Source organism: Bison bison, unplaced genomic scaffold (genome assembly GCF_000754665.1).
Source record: "Bison bison bison isolate TAMUID 2011002044 unplaced genomic scaffold, Bison_UMD1.0 scf7180017864527, whole genome shotgun sequence".
Taxonomy (NCBI): Eukaryota; Metazoa; Chordata; class Mammalia; order Artiodactyla; family Bovidae; genus Bison; species Bison bison.
In genome coordinates, this window is record NW_011495078.1 from 10,247,491 (window position 1) to 10,271,391 (window position 23,901).

At 46.8% G+C, this 23,901-nt stretch overlaps 1 protein-coding gene across 3 annotated transcripts in view; it reads left to right on the top strand.

The window, feature by feature from the left end:
• Window positions 1-23,901, top strand: part of GGACT (gamma-glutamylamine cyclotransferase) — a 50,273-nt gene that overhangs the window by 18,005 nt on the left and 8,367 nt on the right. The window contains exons 1-2 of one of the 3 annotated variants that reach the window (XM_010831485.1): window positions 2,359-2,486; window positions 21,107-21,161. The gene's annotated coding sequence lies outside the window, so the exon portion shown is untranslated. Of the gene's footprint in view, window positions 1-2,354; window positions 2,487-21,106; window positions 21,162-23,901 lie in introns of those variants that run through there. The other 2 variants (XM_010831487.1, XM_010831488.1) reach the window with 2 other exon arrangements.

The following is a 23,901-nucleotide window of genomic DNA, read 5'->3' on the forward strand; positions in this document are numbered from 1 at the left end:
TGGTCTTGTTGCTTCATACTTACACATAGGCCGGCCTGGAATCATAAGAGAATAAACATAAACTGTTTACTTAGGAAAGTGTATATTCAGAGCTTCCCTGGTGGCTCAGTGGTAAAGAATCTGCCTGCCAACGCAGGGAACATGGGTTCGATCCCTGGTCCAGGAAGCTCCCACATGGCGCAGTGCAGCTAAGCCCAAGAGCCGCAACTACTGAGCCGGTGCACTAGAGCTCGGAGCTGCAGCTCCGAGCCCACGCCCACAGTTGCAAAGCCCGATGCCCAAGAGCCTGTGCTCCACAACCAGAGAGAAGCCCACGCAGCAACAGAGACCACAGCCAAAAATAAAGATTAAAAAGAAAATGTACATGCAGAAGTATTGTTTAGGGAATGGTCTCATAGCTACACAAAATACTAGGGAAATCCAGAGGACTAATAAGCACTAGATTTGAAAAGGGCCGCCTTATAGTCAGCCTGAGATATGTTTGATTCAGTGTTATCTTTGTTTTTATGTATCTGTTTTCCTTTTTGTATGACTTGGACTTACAGCATTTTTCTAAGAAAAGATGTATATTTGTACATATGTTGGTGTTTGGAAAATTTGCTTTTCTTGTTAATTAAACTTTGCATATAGATGAAGTCTAAGAGAACACCTTCGCTAGAAAGTCTTGGGAAAATCAGCTTTCCTTCACGGTTTTTACAGTATACAGAACATGATGAATCCTCTTTAATCCATAAGTTAGGGATTGTTCAACAGCATCAATATAGACTGAAAGACCTTATTCACAAAAGGCAGGGTGTGGAAGCAATCTAAGTGTCTACCAGCAGGTGACTGGGTGAAGAAAATGTGTGTATCTGTATATGCATGTGTACAGCATTTCATTATATACATGGGGTTATACACACATGTATGTAAATTTACTCAGCCATAAAGAGGGCGGGCCTGAAATGTTATGCTAATATTTCAACCAAATATTTACTGGGAAGCTGCTTTGTTGTCGTTTATTTCTTTGTGGTCAAAATAGAGACAGTTGGCTAAAGGAGCATTCTTAGGACTAGACGAATGAGCCCGTTCACGTTCTCCACACAGGTTTTGTTCCAGGGGAACAAGTCCAGTGGGTCCCTGCCCTTCAGAGGGTTGGCAGGAGGGAATAACTGGAAGGTGGGGTGGAACGCTCAGATACGAAGGACTGAGGAGGCTTTGGGATGGAGCAGGACCAAGCTGGGGAGTGCAAGGTGGGTCGGATTTGGGGGGAAGGTGTCAGTGTGGGGTCCCAGGTAATTGTCAGAGGTTCTCACTGAAGGGCTCTGGGCAGGGCTGGGGGCAGGGGCTAAGTTGGTGGGGCTCAGGCCACAGTCATGGGAGGGAGGGAGCGTGGCTGGGCTGCCCGACAGCTGGACAGGACACGGGCGTCACGCTCAGCCTCAGGAGCTCAGTGTGGCTCGGGGGTGAGGGTGGTGGGCGAGAAGATATGCAGGGAGAGGCTGGCTGGGGATGTAACTGTGGGAGGCGGGTACGGGCAGAGGCCACAGGAAAAGGGCACCATGCAGGCAGCCTGGGGAGTCTGATGCTGATGAGGGAGAGTTGGGAGAAGAGATGGTGCGGAGAGGCGAGCGGGGGCTCCAGCTCAAGCCGGGCCAGGGCGAGGGGCCAGGGTACCCCCAGGGGAGCGGTCGGGGCAGCCCCCAAGCCGGGGTGCTGGGTGGAGGCTGAGGGAGGGGGCTCTCCGCACGGAGGATGGAGGGGTGGGTGCCTGAGGCTGCTCAGGGGCAGAGACACCCGGACATGGGGCTTGGACCCTGGAGCTCATCCCTCTTGGTTCTGGAGGCCACAGGCCCGACATCCAGGTGCGGCTCCTCCCCAGGCTCGAGGGCCGGTTGGCTGCGCCATGGTTTGCTCTCCTTGGCTCTGAGCTGGCCATGAAGCCAGGAGGTGGCTATTTGAAAAGAATCTCCTGTTTATTCAACAGAAATTTCCAGATACATGTATTAGTGTGAAATAAATCTGTGTACACCTTGATGTGTTTGCTAAACAGGAGAAACAGTAAAAATGAAGTAACCAGAAGGAAAAAAATTTCTCCCTGTGTGCTCACGTGGCCTCTCCTCGGGCCAGTGCCCGTGGGCAGCCAGGTCTTTTAAGGCCTCAGTCCTGTTGCAGTAAGGTCCCCAGTGACCCATGCTAACATAGTCACCTCTTGAAAGACCCCGTCGCTGGTGCAGTCACAGCCTGGCTTCAGCATGTGAGTTTGGAGGGACACAGTTCATTCAGCCTCTAATGGATGTAAAGGTAATCTGTCCAAGTACGACTGGATAAACTGCTTACGATTCAGGATGAGGAACCCTTTGACTTTGCCCTGTGTTTTCAGAGTGGGCTGGAGCAGGGGATAAATGCACTGAACTCTGGAGGCGGCCAGTCCACGCCTACTGTCTGTCTGGCTTTGGGCAAGTCCAGAACTTCCTACCTACACTCTCGTCTCAGTGTTCTCATAGGTAAGATGGAAATGAAGGTGCCTGCTTCAAAGGTTGCTGTGAGGATTAAATTGGTTAAGATATACGAAGCTCTTGGAGGTGTACCTGGTTCCTAGTGAGTGCTGTCTAAGCGCTGGTTGTGGTTGTCGCTTACACAACCCTCCCTTTGGAGAGGGTGGTGTTTATGCAGAACTAAAGTGTGTATATGAGGATGAAAATAGATGTGTTACTCTCCCTGAACTTTGTTGTATAGAATGTCTAGAGTCGGTGGGCAGGGGCTTCTGACGTCATGGAAAAATTAAACCGTGCTTCTGTGTACCTCTGGTCATTTGACCTCGTGGCTGAGCCTCTGACTTAGTCAGGATGGGAGTTTGCTCCCAGCGAGGCTGAGTGCGGTCCCCCAGGGGTGGCCCTGGACACAGTCCTTTAGAACCCTGCAGCCAAGAATGGCCTAGAAGACGGCCCAGGCCGCGAGCCTTGTTTCCGCTGTCTTCTCAGGGCAGGGAGATTCTGGAGGGTGATCTTTTGAGCAGAATTAATAGCATTCTTTGTTGTTTGTGTCATTCAGAGTAACTCTGCTGTCCGTGGTCTCGATGTTTGTGTCCTCCCACCAAGACTCATATGTTGAAATCCTGACCTCCAGCGTGATCGTATTTGGGTGTCGGGCCTTTGGGAGGTGATTAGGTCATGAGGTTAGAGCCCTCATGGGTGGAATTAGTGCCCTTATAAAGGGGCCCCAGAGAGCTCCCTGCCCCTTCCGCTGGGCAAGGACACAGCGCGATGCCCTCTGTGAACCAGAAGGTGGGCCTTCACTCAGCACTGAGGCTGCTGGTGCCTTGAGCTCGACTTCGTACCCTCCTGAACTGTGAGGAATGAATGTGCTTTATCAGTCAGCCTGTTCATGGTAATTTTCTCAGAGCAGACTAAGACAGACTCCTGTTTGCTGGGTCCCTGCACTTGGAAGGCTCCGTGCGGGCACTTCACCTGTGCCGTCTCAAGCGTGCCCACCCGCCTCTGGGAGGCACAACTGAGCATTGGACGGAGGAGGACACTGAGGCTCAGTGGTCCCGTCGCGCGCGGCGTCAGTGCCCAGGCCGGTCTGATCCTGAAGCCAGGCACCCCACCGGCAGCCCTCCCGCCACCCGGGGCCCGGGTCGGGGTGTGGAGAGCAAGCTCGGCAGCAAAGCGGCCAAGTTCTTCTAAGTAAGAGGCTGTTGATGTGGAGATCTGTTTTCCTTTTGAAGAAAGCAAAGGAGGACCACTTGGAGATCGTTTCGAAATCACATAGTTCAGGTGTTTCTATCACCAGGGAAGAGAGGCCTCGTGTCTCAGAAGAGCCCTCAGTGGCAAGACAAGCTCTAAACTGGGTCAGAAATGGGAGTAACAAGGCAAGAGGTAGGTCTCACCTCTTAATAACCATCAGGAATAAGCAGCTCACAGGGGCAGTGTGTGACTATATTATGGAAATTTTGCTTATATGAGAAAACAAAAAGCAATAAAACAGAGTCCAAGAAAGCTTAGATATTAATAATTAATGGTGAGTTCAAGGAGGTTTAGATAAGTAACGGTGGGTTAATATCAGAACTTTAACTAGAAATACCAAACCCGAGAGGTGAAAGTGTCCCAGAAACATTAATGTATAATGAGACAGAGGTGAGCATAGCCAAGAGCTCACCGCTGAGCAGAGTCCGAAGTCAGGGAGGAAAGAGGGACCTGCTTCCTGGGACTGGGCACTTGAGACAGTTCATGGCTGATGGAGTCTGAGGGCCTGTGCTTGCGATGAAATGCCCCCCACCCCCCGACCCCCAGCCCTGGAGGAGACGGGGGAGGGTGCAGCCTGGGCCGTGGGCCATGTTCTAGACAGCAGAGATTTCTCCACATACGCATCAGTCTTGCTCGATCACATGTCCTGCTTCTTTAGAAAATAACTCAGTTGTACTGAGGACACTGTGTCCCAGGAACACACTTACACATAAACAGAAAACTTGGACAAGAGTCTAGCAAAACAGAGGTCCATTCTGTGAAGAAATGAAATGCCTGTGATGGACCAAACCAACCAAACCAACGGGCAGGCAAGCCGAAGCGATCTGGCGGGGTCAGGGGTCGCTGGCAGGTGAAGTGGCTGTGAGTCCTTACCTGGGAGGGTCATGCGGGGAACAGTGCAGACGGGCCTCGCAGGTGCTTGCTGCCCTGGGGACTCTGTCTTCTGGGGGGCCTGGCTGACCAGGGGGTTTCATGCAGCCGGGAAGTGTGATGCCCCCAGCCATCCTGTCGAGGCTGGGACTTGACCCGGGGCCGTCTGCGCTGCCTCTGGAAATGGGCTTGCGTGGAGCTCCCCTGGGCAGAAGCTAACAGAGAAAGGCTTCTCAGCCATCTTCGTTCAAATTGGAGTGGAGAGGAATGGGCAAGTCACTTGGGCAAAGAAGACAAGGCCTATAATTCACAGGGTACGAACTTTTTACAAGAAGCAAGTAAAATCATGATGGATAAAAGGGCTTTGTTCAAATGCTGATGTTTGATAGGCCTTTCAAAAAATAAATAGGCTTTATTGATTTGGGTGTGAAGAAATAGACCCATTTAATAATTAAAGTTCAGTGAATTTTTAAAAAATATTCAGTGAGTTGTGACGAATGTACGCATCCCCAGAATTGCCACCATAATCAGACGAGGGACCATTTCCTTCAACCCAGAAGGTGCCCCCGTGCTCCTCTGTCGGGCTTCTCCCCGAGCCCTGCCCTCAGCAGTCCCCGCTCCGCTTCCTGGCACTTTGGTGCGCCGTTTCCAGACGTATTTGGACTCTCACAGCACGTCACCTTTTGTGCCTGGCTGCTTTTACTCAGCACATGCGATTGAGATTTAGTTGTATTATTCTATCTGTATCCCTCAGTTTGTTTATGGATATGCAAGTTGATGGGCATTTGGGTTGTTTCTAGCTATTGCCTATTATGAATAGAGCTGCCATAAACACTCATGTGCCGATCTTTATATAGATGTATGAAATCTTTTATGGTGGGAGTATTTCCGAGAGTGAGACTGCTCAGTTATATGGTGAATATATGTTTAACTATGAAGATTCTTCCCAAAGTTACTGCACCATTTTGCATTCCCAGAAGCAAGGGACAGGAGTTCCAGTTACCCTACATCTTTGCCACCACGACTTGATATTAGCAGTAATTTCAATTTTGCTCATTCTGGTGGGTGTATGATAGTATCTCATTGTGGTTTTTATTTTCATTTCCCTAATGACTAATGATGTTGAGCATCTTTTTGGGTGCTTACTTGAGATTCATATATCATTGGTATAATATCTGTTTGAATCTTTTGCCCATTTTTAATTGGCTTCTTTTGCTTTCTTCTTGAGTTCTAAGAGTTGTCTCTATAACACAAGTCATTTATCCGATACATAATTTTTGTTTTCCAGGCAGTTTCTCCCACTCTGTTTGCCTTTTCATGTAATCCTGGATGCATTTTGAGGGCAGAGTCTTCTGATTTTGATAAAGTCCAGCTTATCTAAGTTATTTGTTCTTCTTATTTCCTAATAACAGATTTTATTCTAGAATTTTAGCTCTTGCAGTTGGATACATTTTGAGTTTAAGTATATTTATATGGTGTGAGATAAGAGCTGTAGTTCATTTTTCTTGCACAGCATCATTTGTTGCAAAGACGGTCCATTCTTGAATTGCCTTGCCACTTATATCAGAAACATCTAGCCATACAAATGTGCTCTACTTCTGGACTCTATTCTGTTCCATTGATTGTTTTTACCAGTTATTTTTATTGATATATAAATCACATACCATAAAATTCACCATATTAAAAGTGTACAGTTCATTGGTTTTTAGTATATTCACAAGATTATGCAACCACCACCACTATCTAATTTTACAGCATTTTCATCACCCCCAAAAGACTGTTTCAGTGATTTTTTCCCCCAGATTCTCTGATATAATTGACATATAACGTTGTTTATATTTAAGGTACAATGTGTTCAATTACACTTAATATACTGCAGTATAACTACCATCATAGTGCCTCATACCATTCGTACTGTTGCAAATGGCAGGATTAAAATTTTAAATTTTTTCTTTTGATTTTTTCTTGACGAATTGATTGTTCAGGAGTGTATTATTTAATCTCCAAATATTTACAAATTTTTTCAGGTTTTGTCTTGTTGCTCTCTAGTTTCAAACCATTGTGGTCAGAAGAGATACTTGCTATGATTTCAGTTTCTTAGATTTGTGAAGACTTGTTTTGTGACCTAGAATAAGATCGATCCTAAAGAAAGTGCCATGGCGTTTGAGAATGTTTATTCTGCCACCGTTGGATGGACTATTCTGTATATGTTTGTTAGGTTGACTTTGTGGCTCAAGTCCAATGTTTCCTTGTTGATTTTTTGTCTGCAGGATCTATCCACTGATGAAAGTGGGGTCTTGAAGTTCTCTGCTATTAATTGTGCTGTTGTCTTAATTCACACTTCAGGTCTGTTCCTATTTGCTTAACTTTAACAGTGCTCCCAGGTTGGAGGCGTATACATATTTACGGTTGTTATATCTTCTTGATGAATTAACCTCCCTCTTTGTCTCTTATCATTGTTGGCGTCTGTTTTGTCTGATTTTAAGTATCACCACTGCTGGCCTCTTGGTTTCCTCTTGCTTGGAGTATCCTTTCCCATCCCTTCACTTGGAGATTATGTGTGTCCTGAAAGCTGAAGTGAATCTCCTGTAAGCAACATATAGTTGGGTCTTGCTTTTGTTAAATCCCATCCAGGCACTCCATGTCTTTCGGTTGGAAAATTCAGTTTGCATGTTAAGGTAATTATTGGTAGGTAACACTCCAGTACTCTTGCCTGGAAAATCCCATGGACAGAGGAGCCCGGTAGGCTGCAGTCCATGGGGTCACTAAGAGTCGGACACAACTGAGCAACTTCACTTTCACTTTTCAATTTCATGCATTGGAAAAGGAAATGGCAACCCGCTCCAGTGTTCTTGTCTGGAGAATCCCAGGGACGGGGTAGCCTGGTGGGCTGCCATCTATGGGGTCACACAGAGTCGGACACGACTGACACGACTTAGCAGCAGCAGCAGCAAACCCTTATTAATGCCATCTTACTGCTCTCTGACTGTTGTGTAGTTCCCTTGTTTCTTCCTGTCTTGTTGCCTTTCTCTGGTGGTGTGCTCCAATTCCGTTCTGTTTATATTTTGTGAATCTGCTGTAGGTTTTTGCTTGTGGTTGCCAGGGGACTCATATAAAACGTCTTATAGATATAAGTCTATTAGTATTCTGTCCTTTAACCTTTGTACCACAATTAAGTGGTTAACACACCATATTACAGTATTAGAGTATTCTGAATTTGGCTGTGTGTTTACTTTTACCAGTGTCCTGTATATTTTCATATGTTTTCATGATACTGATTAGAGTGTGTTCCTTAAGCATTTTTAATAAGGCAGTTCTAAGGGTGATGAATTCTCTCAGCTTTTGTTTGGATAATTCCTTGTTTTTCTTTCATTTCTGAAGGATAATTTTGCCAGATAGAGTATTCTTCATTGGCAGTTTTTTGTTTGTTTTTTTTTTAGTTCCAGCACTTTGAATATATTAGCCCATGCTCCCCTAGCTCTCTGATGAGAAATGCACTGATAGTTTAATGGGTGTTCCTTTATAGATTACAGTCGTTTCTCTTGCTGCTTTTAGGATTTTCTCTTTGTCTTTGATTTTGAACAGTTTCATCATAGTGTATCCTAGCGAAGATCATTTGGGTTTGAAATGATGGGGTGACTTATATCTTCATGAACGTGGATGTCCAGATTTTTTTCCCTGGTTGGGTAAGTTCCCTGCCATTTTCCCTTTAAATAAGTTTTTTACCCTCTTCTCCCTTTCTTGTCTTTCTGGAACTCCGCTAATTCACATATCAGTTCTTTTGCTGGGTCCCCTAATTCCCCTAGGCTCTCTTCGCTCTCTTGCACGCTTTCCTCTTTATCCTTCCGTGTCTGGGTCTTTCGGAGTCCTTTCCTCTAACTCACAGACCCTTCTTCTGTGTGGTCTGTTCTGCTGGTGGTGCTCTCTGTGCACTTTGCATTTCCTTCTCTGAGTCCTTCAGCTCCAGAACCTCTTTCTGGTTCTTTTTTAATAATTTCTCTCTCTTTGCTGATTTTCTCATTTTGTTCATATATTGTTTTCGTGATTGCATTGACTTGCCTTTCTGGGTTTTCTTGTAGCTCAGGTTTCCTTAGAACAGTTATTTGTAACTCTCTATTAAGTACATTGTAGAGCTCCATGTATTAGGATTTGGATACTGGGAAATTATTGCTGTCCTTTGGTGATGTCACATGTCCTTGATTGTTCATGTTTCTTGGCGTTTCGTGTTGCTTTCACATTTGAGGTAGCAGTCACCACCTCCCCTCTTTGCCTCGATAGATTCCGAAGCTCTCTCACAGCTCGTATGAACACACCAGCTCCACACCTCCCACTTGCCTTGTGGCAGGATTCTTAGGCTTGTGCGTCTTCTGATCTCCCAAGGCACCAGGCTGGCTGTTGATAGCCTCTCCTTTTCAGGAAATCGGTGCTGCAGCTCCAGTTTGTGCTTTCTCCCTGGTCTGCTTTCTGTGCGTGTCCCCTAGCCTTTCACCACATCTCGCTCTCAGGAGCATGTAAAGGGAGCCGTTCTGAGAGTCGAGGAGGTGTGGGCAAGGCAAGCAGGGTGCTGGGGGTGCCCACAGGCCAGATGGGGGCTCCTTGGGTGAGGCTTCCCTAGCAGTTTGTAGATGGGCTTCCTGATGGAGTCCACAATGCAGACACAAATTAACGACCTCCGAGAATCTAATCTGCTCTTGTTCCCATCTGTCTCTGCCTCCAGTCCTGGAGGGCCTGATTTGATACCCTGGGTGCTGCAGGAGAGAAGTGTCTCTCTGACGGTCCCGCAGCTGGGCAAGCTGGGCGCTCTCCCTTTCCCCCGAGGGAGAAAGCCTTGTTTCGCCCTGGGTACTCCAACCTGGGGTTGGTGGTGATGCTGGCATGGTCAGCCTGCCCCTCCTGGAGTCCAGGCAGGCTGTCCACACAGCACCGGTGTGTCCAGGCACGTGGTTTTCTGCTCTGTGGGGCGCTGGAACCTCTCTGGAAAGCTGGATTCACCAGGCGCTCTCGTCTGTAGGTGACCACCCGTGTGAGTCTTCTGAGGTGCTCCCAGCTGGCGGCTGAGAGGGGTGGAGCCTCTCACGGGTCCCTGCTGGTTCCACAGCCCCCATTACCTGATGCACAGGTGGGCCGGACTCCTCCTGAGTCCCTGGGCGAATGGTGCTGGGCCCCCCGATTCCCCAGAGGCACTTTTGTTGGTGGAAGGAGAGAATAAAATTGAGGGACGTCTGTGACACAGCACTCTCGTGATCTTGATGTGTGCCTCTAATTCTGCAGTCGTCTGCGTGGCTCTGTAGTAGATACAGAAGTGCAAGCTTTGTTTGGCTTCTTCCATAGTTTTTGCTATTCTATTCTCTAATTTGAACTTCTATTTATATTTTAAAATCAGCTCATCAATTTCTTAAAAAAAAAAACCCAGAACCTATTGTGATTTTCATTAAGATTATGTTGAATCTATAATTCAGTTTGGGGAGGATTATCATTTTTACAGTGTTGAGTTCTGATCTGTGAGAACATGGTCTATCTCTCCGCTTATATATTTAATTTCTCTCAATACTGTATAAAATTTTTATTTACAGGTCATATTTTGTTAATGTCCATATGTCGTTCATATTTTTTGGTGCTATTGTAAAGGATACTAGATTTCTAAAGTTCCTGTTTTTAGTATATTTTATATTTTAAAATACACTAGTTTTCTGCTAGTATACAAAAATACAGTTAATTTTTGTGTATTGCCCTTGTATGCTAAGACTCTGTTAAATTCACTTATTGGTTCCAGTAGCTTTTTGTCAGTTCTTTAGGATTTTTAATACAATCATGTTAGCTGTGAACAAAGATAGCTTCTTTTCCTCTAGTGTATGCCTTTTCTTCATTACTCTGCACGTGTGTTAAGTCACTTCAGTTGTGTCCGACTCTTTGCAATCCAATGAACTGAAGCCCGCCAGGCTCCTCTGCCCATGGAATCCTCCAGGCAAGAATACTGGAGTGGGTTGCCATGCCCTCCTCCAGGGGATCTTCCCAACCCAGGGATCAAGCCCATGTCTACTTCTCCTGCAGTGGCAGGTGAATTCTTTACCACTGGCACCACTCTTACTCTGGCTAGGCTCCATATCCTGTGTTGAATAGAAGTGGGAAGAGTGGAATCACTGCCTTGTTTCCAGTCTGAAAAAGTGAAAGTCGCTCAGTCATGTCCAACTGTTTGTGACCCCATGGACTATACAGTCCATGGAATACTCCAGGCCAGAATTCTGGACTGGGTAGCCTTTCCCTTCTCCAGGGGATCTTACCAACTCAGGGATCGAGCCAAGGTCTCTCACATTGCAGGCAGGTTCTTTACCACAGAGAAGTATTTGATTATTTATTTTTTTTTATTTTTTTATTTATTTATTTTTTTTCTCTAATTTTATTTTATTTTTAAACTTTACATAATTGTATTAGTTTTGCCAAATATCAAAATGAATCCGCCACAGGTATACATGTGTTCCCCATCCCGAACCCTCCTCCCTCCTCCCTCCCCATACCATCCCTCTGGGCCATCCCAGTACACCAGCCCCAAGCATCCAGCGTCATGCATCGAACCTGGACTGGCAACTCGTTTCCTACATGATATTTTACATGTTTCATTGCCATTCTCCCAAATCTTCCCACCCTCTCCCTTTCCCACAGAGTCCATAAGACTGTTCAATACATCAGTGTCTCTTTTGCTGTCTCGTACACCGGGTTATTGTTACCATCTTTCTAAATTCCATATATATGCGTTAGTATACTGTATTTATGTTTTTCCTTCTGGCTTACTGATTATTTATTAAAAGGGGTGTTAGCTGTAGGGATGCTGTTTATCAGATTGAGAAAGTTCTCTTTTATTCTTTGTTTTCTGATAATTTTTATCATGAATTGTTGAATTTTGTCAAATAATTTTTCCTGCATGTGTTGAGATCATTGTGAGGTTTTTCTGTTTAAATTCATTGATTGGTTTTCAAATATTAAGCTTAATTTACATTCCTCAGATGAAACAGTCCTTGGTAATGATGTATCATCCTTTTTACATTTTGCTGGATTTGATTTGCTAATTTTATTCAGGACCTTTTTTTTTGTTTGTTTATGTTCATAAAAGATATTGGCCAGTAGTCTTCTTTGCCATGAATGTCTTTATTTGGTTTTGTTGTCAGGGTAATATTGACCTCATAAAAGAAGTTGTGAAAGGTTCCTTTCTCTTCTATTTTCTGGAAAAGTTTATTTAATATTCACATTTTTATACTTAAATGTTTGGTAGAATTTACCAATGAAGCCATGTACCTCTCCAAGTAAAAGTTCATAGATATAGTTATTCAGCTTATTTTTTCCTTTAGTGACATTTGACTGTGTCTTTAAAGGAATTTTTCTACTTTAAGTTTAAAATTTACTGGTATAAAGTTGTTCACTATATATATTTATTACCCTTTAATGTTTGTAATATATAGATAGATAGATGTCCCGCCTCTGATTTCTTATATTGATAATTCAAATTTTCTTTCTTTTTTGGTTGGAGAGCACGGAAGTAGAGTGACTAGTACAATGATTCTCACGTATCTATTACCCAGTCAATAATGATCCACATTTTGCCACAGTTCATTAATCCTTTTTTTTTACTTGCAGTATTTTAAAGTTCTATTTTACAACTTCTAGATAGTTCAGTATGCATCTCTTAAAAAGTAAGCATTTTTTTAATAGAACCATATGCCATTAGCTATTCCTAAAACTATCAACTGTGATTCCTTGGTGTCATCTTTTACTTATATATATGCCTATAGGGTTTTCCTGATTGTCTCAGAAATGCCATTTTATAGTTGATAGGTTCAAATCAGAATCCAAACAAGGTCTGCACCTTACCCAGGGCTGTTACGTGCCTTAGATCTCTTAATCCAGCATGAATCATTTTAATAAAATTTCCTCCCATAGAATGTTCTACATTCTGGGTTTGACTGTTTGCTTCCAGCTGGCTTCAGTTGACTTTGTTCTTCCATGAAAAGAGCTTCTTCAGTCTGAGTCACTGTGAAACGTCTTGGGGCCTCTGTCCTCCCGGGGACCCTTCCTCAGCTCTCATGCCATGGGGCCGTGTTGAGTGGGGCACCTCCCACTTTACAGCCAGGGCAACATCCGCTTCTCCGTCCAGCTCAAACCAGGCCACTTCTCTGCTGCCTGGGTCTCCCCGACGTCTGCGTGCTCAGTCGCTCAGTCATGTCCAACTCTGTGTGACTTCATGGACTATATAGCCTGCCAGGCTCCTCTGTCCATGAGATTCTCCAGGCAAGAATACTGGAGTGGGTTGCCATGCCGTCCTCCAGGGGATCTTCCCGACCCAGGGATCGAATCTTGCATCTCCCGCATCGGCAGGCGGGGTCTTTACCACCGCACCACCTGGGAAACCCCTCTGACTTCTGACCTCCACTTAATCACCTATCTGTCTTGTTCATGGAGTTTTCCGTGTGTTTTAAGCCTTGTCCAGCAAATCTGTCTTCTACTCTGATAGTGTATGTTTTCTTTAAATGTTACGTTTTATGAAAGCATAACACACAGAGAAGTGTAGAGATCACAAGCTTGATGGAGTCCATAATAGGAACACACCCTAGATCAGGTGTCCTTCTGTCCTGACATCCAGCAGAGAGGTTGGTCAGGCTGTGATTTACCGCCATGTAACTATAAGCACAGGTGTTCCCTGGTGGTCCGGTGGCTAGGATTTGCTACTTTCTGGTGTGGGCCATGGGTTCAATCCCTGGTCGGGAAATTACTGCAGCCAAAAAATTAATTGAAAAACTAAATATAATCACATAGTTGTTGTTGTTTTAGTTTCTAAGTCATTTCTCTTGAGACCCCATGGACTGTAGCCCACCAGGCTCCTGTCCATGGAATTCTCCAGGCGAAAATTACTGGAGTGGGTTGGCCTTCCCTTCTCCATGGCATCTTCCCAAACCAGGGGTGGAACCCGAGTCCCCTGCATCGGCACATGGAGTCTTTCCCCTGAGCCACCAGGGAAGCCCGTATTCACACTGCCTGTGCTGTTCCGGTCTGACTCTCACTCAGCACTGCTTTAAGGTTTACACATGTTGCTACGCAGAACAGGCTTGTCCATTTTCATCACTGTAGAGTGTTCGTTCCTCAGCTTGCCTACCACTGTTCATTAGCCCATTTTACTGTTAAGGAACATTTCAGTAGTATCTGGTTGGGGCCATTCTAAATGACGCTGGTCAGAATATTCTCATCCAAGTCTTTCTGGTGAACCTGCTCCCAAATTTCTGTGTTATGTATGCCTGGAGTGGAGTTGCTGGGCTGTTGTGTCTGCAGAGGCTTAGCTTTTATAGATGCTGCCAAATGGTCTTCCACTGTGGTTGCACTAGACAATTTCTTAAAACACACAACTTACCCTGTCTCTTCCCAGGCTTACCTAATACCCTTCAGTACCCCATCACATGGAGGTGAAATCCGCCTTCCTTAGCGCCTTCTGCAGGGCTCCCAGCCCCCAGGGGTGCCTGGCCGTTCCCTCTGCTCAGACCACCCTCTCCCCTGACCACCCTCAACCTGTGCCTGCCTGTTGCCCCTTGAAGACTCTGCTCTTCAGGTAGTTCTCCTTCAGGATGCGTGGTATCCCCATCTTTTCATCTCTGGGGAGGGACTCCTAAGAGACCAGGGAAACCTCCAGTAATCTTCCCCTCCACGGGCTGCTCCCACAACAGGGCGGGGAGAGGAGAGAGACCTGATTTTCTTGTCCTTGGCTGACATTGCTTTGTTCATTTTTATAGAAGAAAGTTGTTTTGGGAGAGGAAGGAGACAAAGTTCCTATAAATCAAAAGAAAAAATTGTTAACCACCTCACTGAAATGATCGGGCTGTTCAATTACGAAAATGGCTGGATAAGCCCAGTGGAGCTTCCCTAAGTCTTTCTCTTTATTATGATTGAAAGAACCCTGTAAACTTAATTTTAAAAGAGAAAAAGGCCCATGATGAAAAGCAGTTCTGGTACTTTTTAAACAAGTCTGAAAAAGCGGTTAACCTGAATGTGGCAGCGTTTCTTCTCTGCTGACCACAGGGCATTTTTACATTTTAACTGGATTTTGGTCTCCCAGGAGTGGCCTGCCTGTTGTTTTTTTAAGTGCTTTTGAAAAGCCAAGTGTAGAGCAGATCATGCTTTTTAGTAACATTTAGGGTCCTGATATCCACCCCCAAACGCCAGAGGCCAAGATGTGTGAAGGCTGCTGTCAGCCTCCCGTGGGTGCTGGCGGTCACGTAGCTTTCCCAGTGGGCTTTGCCTTTGCTTGTTTGGCTGGGGACAGAGTGTCTAAGAGGCTTGGATTTACTTGGCTCAGTGCATCCAGCCCCTTCAAAGCCGTCACTTCAACAAAACACATATTTCTGGGAATTTTGGACTCAAGATATTCTGACTGCCATTGGTGAGCAGTGATCAGATGCGTGTTCAGACTCACAGGAATATGAATAAATGGATCCACTTTATGTGAAGTGTTTAAACGCATGTTCAGTAATATGCCCTTAATTTCCTCCCCTAATCCCTTCTTGCTTGTAATTCAGTTTTAATTGAATTTTACTTGGGCTGGAAAAGCACTGAAAGGATCGGCATGCTTTGCTCGGTCACGTCCGACTCTGCGACCCCATGGACAGTATGTAGCCCACCAGGCTCCTCTGCCCATGGGATTTCTCAGGCAAGATTACTGGAGTGGGGTGCCATTTCCTTCTCCTTGAATGCTCTGGGGACACTTAACTAATCAACAAACCCATCAGGCTTAATTTTGAGTTGTATTTTCATTTTTTAAAGGTTTCTTTAAAAAAAAACAACACATCTTTAAAGCTGGAATTGTGTGTGTGCACGCGTGTGTGCACTGTGTGCTGGGGGTGATTCTCCTTCGTGTGTCCTGAGGGAGGCGTGAGCTTTCCTAGGTTTGCATTCCTCTTGCCTTCCTGACCGCCTCCAGGTAGCCAACATCCTTCTAGAGAACTTAAACTGGTTTTTAGTCATATTCTTAGCAAAAAGTAATTCTGAAGGTGCTTCTGTTACTGCCACCAGAAGCAGTGAGTCCGGATTCCAGAACCCTGGAAATGGAGTCCGGTTGTTCCCGACTTGCTGTGGCCAGCAGTGCCCACCCGCGGTGGGGTCCTGGGCTGGTGACCGGAAGCAGTGAGTCCGGATTCCAGAACCCTGGAAATGGAGTCCGGTTGTTCCCGACTTGCCGTGGCCAGCAGCGCCCACCCGCGGTGGGGTCCTGGGCTGGCGCCTCCTGCACGGGGCTCAGGGCTCCTTTGTAGTGGAGGCGCTCTTCTGGGGCCTCGGGTTGGCGGTCGTCTTCCAGTCTTCTCCCGGAATTCATTCTGCCCCACAGTGTTGGCCCCTGGCTGCTTGCCTGTGGGTCCTGGGGCCCCGGATAGCTGAGCTCGTGTCTCCCACGTCTCCCGCCACCTGCCCGGCCCCCTTGGCCTGGGTGATGCAGGCCCTTCTGAGGTTGGCAGTGGCTTAGCTTTGACCTTTGACCCTCTTGTTCCTCCAAAGCTGTGAAATACTGCATTAAGTATAGGGGACCTGGGCCTAGCTGGGGCCTCAGCTGCATTTGTTACTGTTTTATTATTATTTTATTTATTCATTCACTTTAGGGGAAGCTTGACTTCTAAAATGGTTATCTAGTTGTTTAAATGGGTCTATTTCTCTTCTTTCTGGGACGTTTTGTCCACCTAGAAGGGACTGACTTTGTTCTTTTGTACTTCCTCTAACTTAAATTTAAGTTGCATTTCCAGACTCCGATTTCTCACATAAGAAAGCAGACAGTCAGAAACCACTTTAAGTTAAGCATTTAAGCCTTAAAATGTTTCTGAAAGACAAAACCTTTTAAACAGTCCACTCATGGGTAGTGGACGCCATTGCTTTCTGCCTGAATTGTGTCTAAGAAGAAAAAAAAAAAAGATGCTTGGGGGCATACAGAGTCTGGTGGGAGTTACCTACCTTCACAGAGACCTGCTGGCCCTGCAGGCGGGGGTGGGGAGGGGGATGAAGGGTCGGGGGGCACAAATGCAGATTCCTGACTCCTTCCCCATTGATGGGGGGCTTGCTGCTGGCAGAACAAACATGTTTTGAGCAACTGCCAGCAAGCAAATTAAAAGCTGCTCCTCTAGCAGGCCTGCAGAACAATATCCTGAGCGGCAAATCATCTGCCGCATCTCCCGGCATGGCCACAGTGGGAAGTCTCTGGTCGGCCGCCAGTGGCCCGGCCCCCGGGTGGCTCACGGCAGCCAGCAAGGCCCGAGTCTTCCCCCAGGCCCCCAGGCCCCGTCCCGCAGAGGCCCCTGGGTCCCGGGTGACACGTCGGACTTCTCGCCCCTCCTTCTAGGAGCCCAGGTGACAGTCTCAGAGAAGTCTGCCTGGTTGTGTTGTATGTGGGCTTCCAGAAAACAACTGAATTTTAAGGGAGGCCATTGCAAAGCTGTTGTAGAGCTTTGCTGGTGGAAATTCAAAGGGAAGTTTTTGCTATTGATTAGGGATTGTCGACTGAGCAACTGAACTGAACTGAGGGATTGTGAAGTGTGTTGAACTCAGATGAAAACATAAACTGGTAATAATTACAGGCGGAGTGGCCGACAGATTGCCTTCTTTCCACAATCCTACTTAATTTTGTTTTCAACTCAGCTTTCTTTGATGTATAATTTACACACAAGCAAGCTTGCACATTAAGTGCAAAGATGGATGATTTTGCCAAATGTATATACCCATGGAGCTACTGCCCTGGTAGAGATAAGAACACCCCCCCAGACACACACACCGGTCTGAGTGTTGTCCCTGGAGGTTGGTTCCTTAGGTTCTGGATGGTGGCCTTTCGTTGCGCATGGATGCTCACCGCAGGGGAGGCTGGGGCAGGGCTCCAGAGCGTTTGCTCTCCCTGATCCGTGCCTCCGTGTCTGGCTTCTGAAGGAGGCGGTGACAGAGCCACCAGTCTAGATGTGGCTTTCACAAGTCTGCACCCTGAGCGGCATCTGAGCCTGTGGTTTTGACAGAGAATGTGAGATTCCCAACACGCTGAAGGCTGCAGGGTCTCTTTGGGAGTCTGGACCGAAAGGGAAACCTCTTGCTTTACTGCAGCAAGTATTTATTAAGTGCTTGCTGCACACCCTGAACTGAGCTAGGTGATGTGGGAAACATGAGATGAAGAGAATGCTAAACCCCTACCCTTGAGGAGTGTTGTGGTTTCGAGAAACAGTTGAGAGAGAATGGTTCCAGGCAGAACAAAGTGCAGAATGAAAACATGAGGTCCCCTGTTCAGAAGGCAGGGAAGTGCTGTTAAAGGTCTTCAATAGGAAGCCTTTTCCTTTCTTCAGTCTCTCTTGACTTACCGTGTTTTTTCAGTTGCTATTTTACATTTTATTGTATATTATTTTACTATTATGTTAAATTCTCAGCCTTCAATTTATCCTTTACCTTTATATTGGACAACTTCAGTTTTAAGTTTAAATGCAAATATAGGAACATTTAATTCATATGTGGAATCACAGAAATGACAATATTTTGTAATTCGTGCATACATACATATTTTATTCTTGTCAGAACTAGAAACTCTGCTCTGAACTCTCTCACCTGCATTGATTTCCCTTTTCAACACGTGCACACTCTGCAGACAGTCTGCCTTCGGCCCCCGGTGCTGGAGCAGAGACCGAGGACGGGGACCAGGGTCTCTGCGGGTCGCCCTGCCCTCCCTGTGGGTTCGTGTGGGTGGTCGGCCTGTTCGGGAGGGCCCGTGGAAGGAAGGGGCGCGGGGGGGGGGAGGTAGGGTTTGCCTGCCGGTGTTGGCCTGAACACTGTGCCTCCTTCCTGCGTTCAGCGCGGCTTCTGCCTGGAAGGGACAGGCGTCCTCTCCTGGCTGACCTGGCGTGGATGTGAGACCCCGCCTCGGCCTCGCTCAGCCTCCTCGCGGGCCCACCAGGACTCTGCTCCTGGGGCGTCGAGGACGCTGTGAGCCGCGGGGGCTGCGCGGAGCTGCTCTGCGGGCCAGAAGGCGGCAAAGTGCCGCCCCGGGCTTCTCTCACGCACCACAGGTTCAGAGCAGATCGTTAACGATTCCAGGACAGGGGCCACTGCACGTGCTGGGCCCCGGCAGGCTGCCTGGTGGGTGCCCCGTGCCTGGGAAACGCCGGCGTGTGCCGGAGGGCTGAGGGCGGAAGTGGAGCCTGGCCGGCGCCCCCGGGGCTGGGCGCTGGGCTTGTCCCGAGTCTGGGTGGGAGGCCCCGAGAGGGCACCTGGCACAGCCTCCGCAGGGCAGGCAGGAGGGGCTTCCTGGGGGTCCGGCTGCAGGCGGGACAGGCGTGGGAGCCCTCCTGGCGCAGGTCCTCAGCCCCTGCCCTCCCCGAGGACTCGGGCTCTGACCCCGCAGCTCCTCCGGCCTGGGGCGCTCCCCAGGTGAGGGGCCACCTCGTCTCCCCGGTGGTCCGTGTTTCAGAGATGACAACGGTGGCCGTTACAGTGGCGTGGCATTAAGTTTCCTCAGGAACGTCTGGCGTGGGCAGAGCAGGACGAGGCCCCGAGGGGCGAGGGGACCCGGGAAGGCTCAGAACCTGCGGGGCGACCGCGAGTGGGGACCAGCCTGCTGACCCCAGAGGCGCCGTGCCCGCCAATGCGGGCGCCGTCAGGAAGCCGCTTTGCTGTCACGTGCCCGGGGCCTCCGGCGGCGGCAGCAGGAAGCCCTGGGCCGTCGTGAGGGAAGCGGGCGAGGAGGGGCATCAAAGCGGCCGCAGGGCCCGGGAGGGGCGGCCCGAGCCGGGGCAGAGGTCGAGCGGCTTGTTTTCCCACCTGTTTCCTACAGCCCGAGGGACTTCTGAGGGATTTCCGTGTAACGAGCAGACACTCGGGCGTCTCTCAGGGGAGAGGAATGTTAGAGGGGGAGGCGGTGCCCGTACAAGGAGACGAGCCCTCCAGAGAGCACACGTCACACACGCGTGTGACAGGCCCGCGGCCGCGCGGGGCCCAGGCGTCGCCTCGCGTGGCTGAAGCAGGTCCTGGGTCACGGGCCTGGTGGGAGCCGCGTGTGACGCACGAGGTCGACCGAGGAGAGCTGAGGACACGGCCGCGGGGGAGGCCGCGGCGAGTGGCCGTCCCCAGGCTGGTCCTGCGCCCGGCCGGCCATGGCAGAGCCGCTTCGCCTAACTGTGCGACCCAAGCCGGTCGTTGCTCCTGCCTTTTCTAGCGCGGTCTAATCTAACCCTGACGGCAGGCAGTTGGGCGCTGTTCATGGCTTAAGGATTTATCACTTAGAGAAAAGAGTAAGATCTCCATGTCCTCGTTTCTAACTCTTTAGCATTGCCTTGTGTCATAAAATATTAATCCTGCATGAATATTTTGTAGAGACGCCTCTTTTGTAGAGGTGGTTTTCATGTTAGACGCTGGTGCCCATTTACACCCTTTTGCAGTCTAAGGAGAGTTAAATATTAGCCCTTTTCTATTTGGTTCACCTGGCGTGTGTGTTTCTAAATGTGGTCCCAGTGTGTACAACAGTTCTAATTCGTAAACCAGATTAAACTCTTAAATGAAATCCTGCCTTTTTACACTCTTGCCACCAGGTGGCTAAGAAAAAATATTAAGCAGGGAAAAAACCAACGATTATGTGGAGGACTCATAATTACTTTCAATTTCTGCTTCAGCAATGAAACAGGAAACTCTAGATGGACTGTGTTTCAGTAAGAAAACTGCTGAATAAGTGACAGGCATTTCAAGTAGTGCCAGACCAGATGGACATTTCCATGAGTGTTTTTGTTTTCTTAAAGATTGACAATGTTAAACTCACCAAATTTTGCTGAAGTGAAACTTTTTGAGACTCTCTCTGAGCCTGTTCCACCTCTGGGCTGACCCCTGGACGTCCACATTATTCCTGACCTGTTGGACTTGAGACAAGGGTTTGGCTTTTGGGCTTCAGGATTCCCGAGGGGAGGGTGACTAAGTCCTGATCACAGCAGGGCCTCCCGGTCCAGGCTTTAAACATCAGTAACGTTGTCTACAGAAACACTGCGTGAGTTCATTTAGAATCCGCTCTAAAACCCGAAAGTAAGATACACCAAGTTGGATGTTAACTCCTTTGTGTCCCTTTTCATTGATTCTTTATATTAACGGTAAAACACTAGAGGGAAATCTATGCGTGGGGGGTGGTGACACAACAGGGTAGAAACCCCTTCAGGCTTCTCTTCAGGAATACATCTATTAAAGACAGCACCCAACCCCCCACCCCACACTGCTACAGCATCCCGGCCGTGGCCTCGTCCGGTGAAAACACAACCCCACCAGTTGCTCACCAGTCCTCCTGTGGCCGCTCAACTTCCGTGCCTCCACTTTGCCCTTCGGTGCTCTAATTTATTAACTTTGACAAGTAACCTCTTGGTTGTACAGGATTTTATTCGCAATTCATTTTTCTGATTCAAAGTGAACATGAGTGCCTTAATCCTCTAATGGGAATTAATTGCTTGTTTCAGTGCTTAACTCTGATCCTTTCTCAATCCCCACAGGGACAAGGCTCTTCCTGAAGGCTCTGTGTGTGTTGTTCAAAACACAATCAGAAAGGTAATGATGTTTTTCTTGTGAAGGGAGCCAGAAATGCACAATATTAATTTTTTTTATTACATAAGTGGTAGTCTTAATATAGGATGTAATTCAGTAGATAAAATGTAGAGAATTATAATCCGTTCATTCTATCAGGCTACAGTATTTCCTAGAAAAGAAGGTTAACTTTTTATTGCCAGGTTTTCTTTTATGGAAATAAGCCAGCCTCTTCTGCAGAAGAAAGTTACTGAACTGATTTTCTACAGAGTTGGAATCAACACACTGGCCTACCCATGATCATTTCTATGTAATGTCACCTTCCCAGGTATTTGCCTTGGCTCTGCAAAATTAAGGTCATGACTAATGCTTGATTCCCCTCTCCCATTTATTATGTAGAATATTCTTTTCTGTTTCATTTGTAAGGGGCTTCCTTGATAAGAATATAAGCTAGCAGATGTGTAAGATCTTGCTATAGGAAGCAGTTGGGATGGAGAACTTAGGTGGGAATACAGTCACAGGGAAGAGGGGATTAACCTTCGCTGAGTCCCAAGGCCTGGCACAGTCAGGAGAGATTGGCTCTTAGGGAGACAGGAATGAATGCAGTTTTCAACAACAGGCACAGATGCTCAGAAAGTTTAGCATGCCCAGAGGCCCGCATGTGCTAGGTGACGGAGGGGGAGTTTGATTCAGGCCCACCCCTGTGCCACAGCGCCCTTCAATGGGCCGACCTGGGAGCGCCTCTTTCACGTTAGAGATGAACAGTCTTCAGTTGCTCTGGAAAAGCCCAAACGGCTCACCGCCTATGTTATTTACTGAACCAAGTCCTTACACTTTATCCAAGACTCCGACCCTAACCCAGGGCCGTGGAAGGAGCTACGTGGCAGGAGGAGAACGGGGTGGGAGACACAGGGATGTGCCTCCGACAGAAGGCAGCGTCCCCTTCCATCGTGGCACTGCCACCCCTCCGACACTGGCCCAGGGGGTGGTGCTCAGGAGGGGCCCAGCGTGCTCCTGACCGGTGGATCGCAGGCGTGTTCTGAGGTAGCCCTGCAGCGGCTGGGAGGACCTGCCCATGTAATAGTCTCTGACGTGTTCTGCTGGCCGTGACCCTCACAGCAGCCCTTGGCAATCAGCTGAACATGATGGACAAAGACCAGAGCACAGGGCAACAGGGAACTCAAAAGAGAAAAACTAAACCCAAAGCTAGCAGAGAAAGGAAATAGTAAAGGTTAGAACAGACATGAATAGAGAAAAATCAATGAAACCAAGAGCTGGTTTTCTTAAAAGAGCAAAAAACTGACAATCGTTTAGCTAGATTAAGAAAAAAAGAGACGATATAAATCAGAATGAAAGCGAGAACATTACAACCCATTTTACAGAAATGAAAAGGATTGTAAGAGAATACTTATGAACAATTGTATGGCAACAAACTGGTAACCTAAATGGATAAATTCCTAGAAACATGCACCTCACTAAGACTGGAATCATGTTACTAGCAAGGAGATCAACTTCGTAATCAAGAATCCCTCCACAATGAAAATACGAACCAGAGGCTTCACTGTTGAATTCTGCCAAACATGCAAAGAGAATCAGCACCAGTTCTCCTCAAACTCTTCCCAAAAATTTAAGAGGAGGGAACACTTCCAAACTCATTTAGTGAGGTTAGCACTACCCTGATAACCAATGCCAGAAAAAGACACTATATGAAAAACACAAACCAGTATCTCTGATGAAAATTGATGCAAAAATTTGAAACAAAATACTAACAGAGAATTCAGTGACACATTAAAAGGATTATATACCATGACCAAGTGGGATTTACTCGTGGAATGCAATGATGGTTCAACGTATGAAAATCAGTCAGTATACACTGAAGTCCGATGTATACTACATTAACGGGATGAAGGGGAAAAACACTATCTCAACTGATACAGAAAATCATGTGACAAGATTCAACACTACCTCATGGCAAAAGCATTTAATTAGGAATAGAAAGAAACTAATTACACCATCCTAATAAAGGCCGTGTATGATAAGCCCACAGCTAACATCAAACTTAATGGTGAAAAAGCTTTTCTCTAAGATCAGGAACAAGACAGGGATGTTTGCTCTTACCACTTACTTTTAGTATAGTGATAAAAGAAAAAATAATTATAGACATCCAAATTAGAAAGGAAGAAATGGAATTCTCTCTGTTCACATGATCTTATATAGAAAATCCTAACATTTCCACAAGAAAATTAAGTTGCAGAATAAAACCAGTACACAAAAATCAGTTGCATTTGTATATACTAACAATGAACACTCTCCCCCCAAATTTTACACTTATGAGTACATAAAAGGAATAAAATACTTAGAAATAAATGTAACCAAGGAGGTGAAAGACTTGTACACTGAAAACTACAAAACATTATTAAAGGAAATCAAATAATTGGAAAGACATCTCATCTTCATGGATTATGACTTAAATTATTAAGATGTCAGTACTACCTAAACAGATTTAATGTTCTTGTCAAAATTTCCAAATAGTATTTTTCTTTCAGAAATAGAAAAATCCCTCCTGAAATTCATACGGAATTTCAAGGAACTGCAAAAGAGCAAAGCAATCTAGAGGAAAAAACAAAGTTGGAGGTCTCATATGTCCTGATTCCAAAACATACTTCAAAGCTACAGCGATCAAAATAGCATCATACTGACACTAAGACAAATTCAGTTGAACACAGTGAAAAGTGAAAGTGAAAGTCACTCAGTCGTGTCCCAA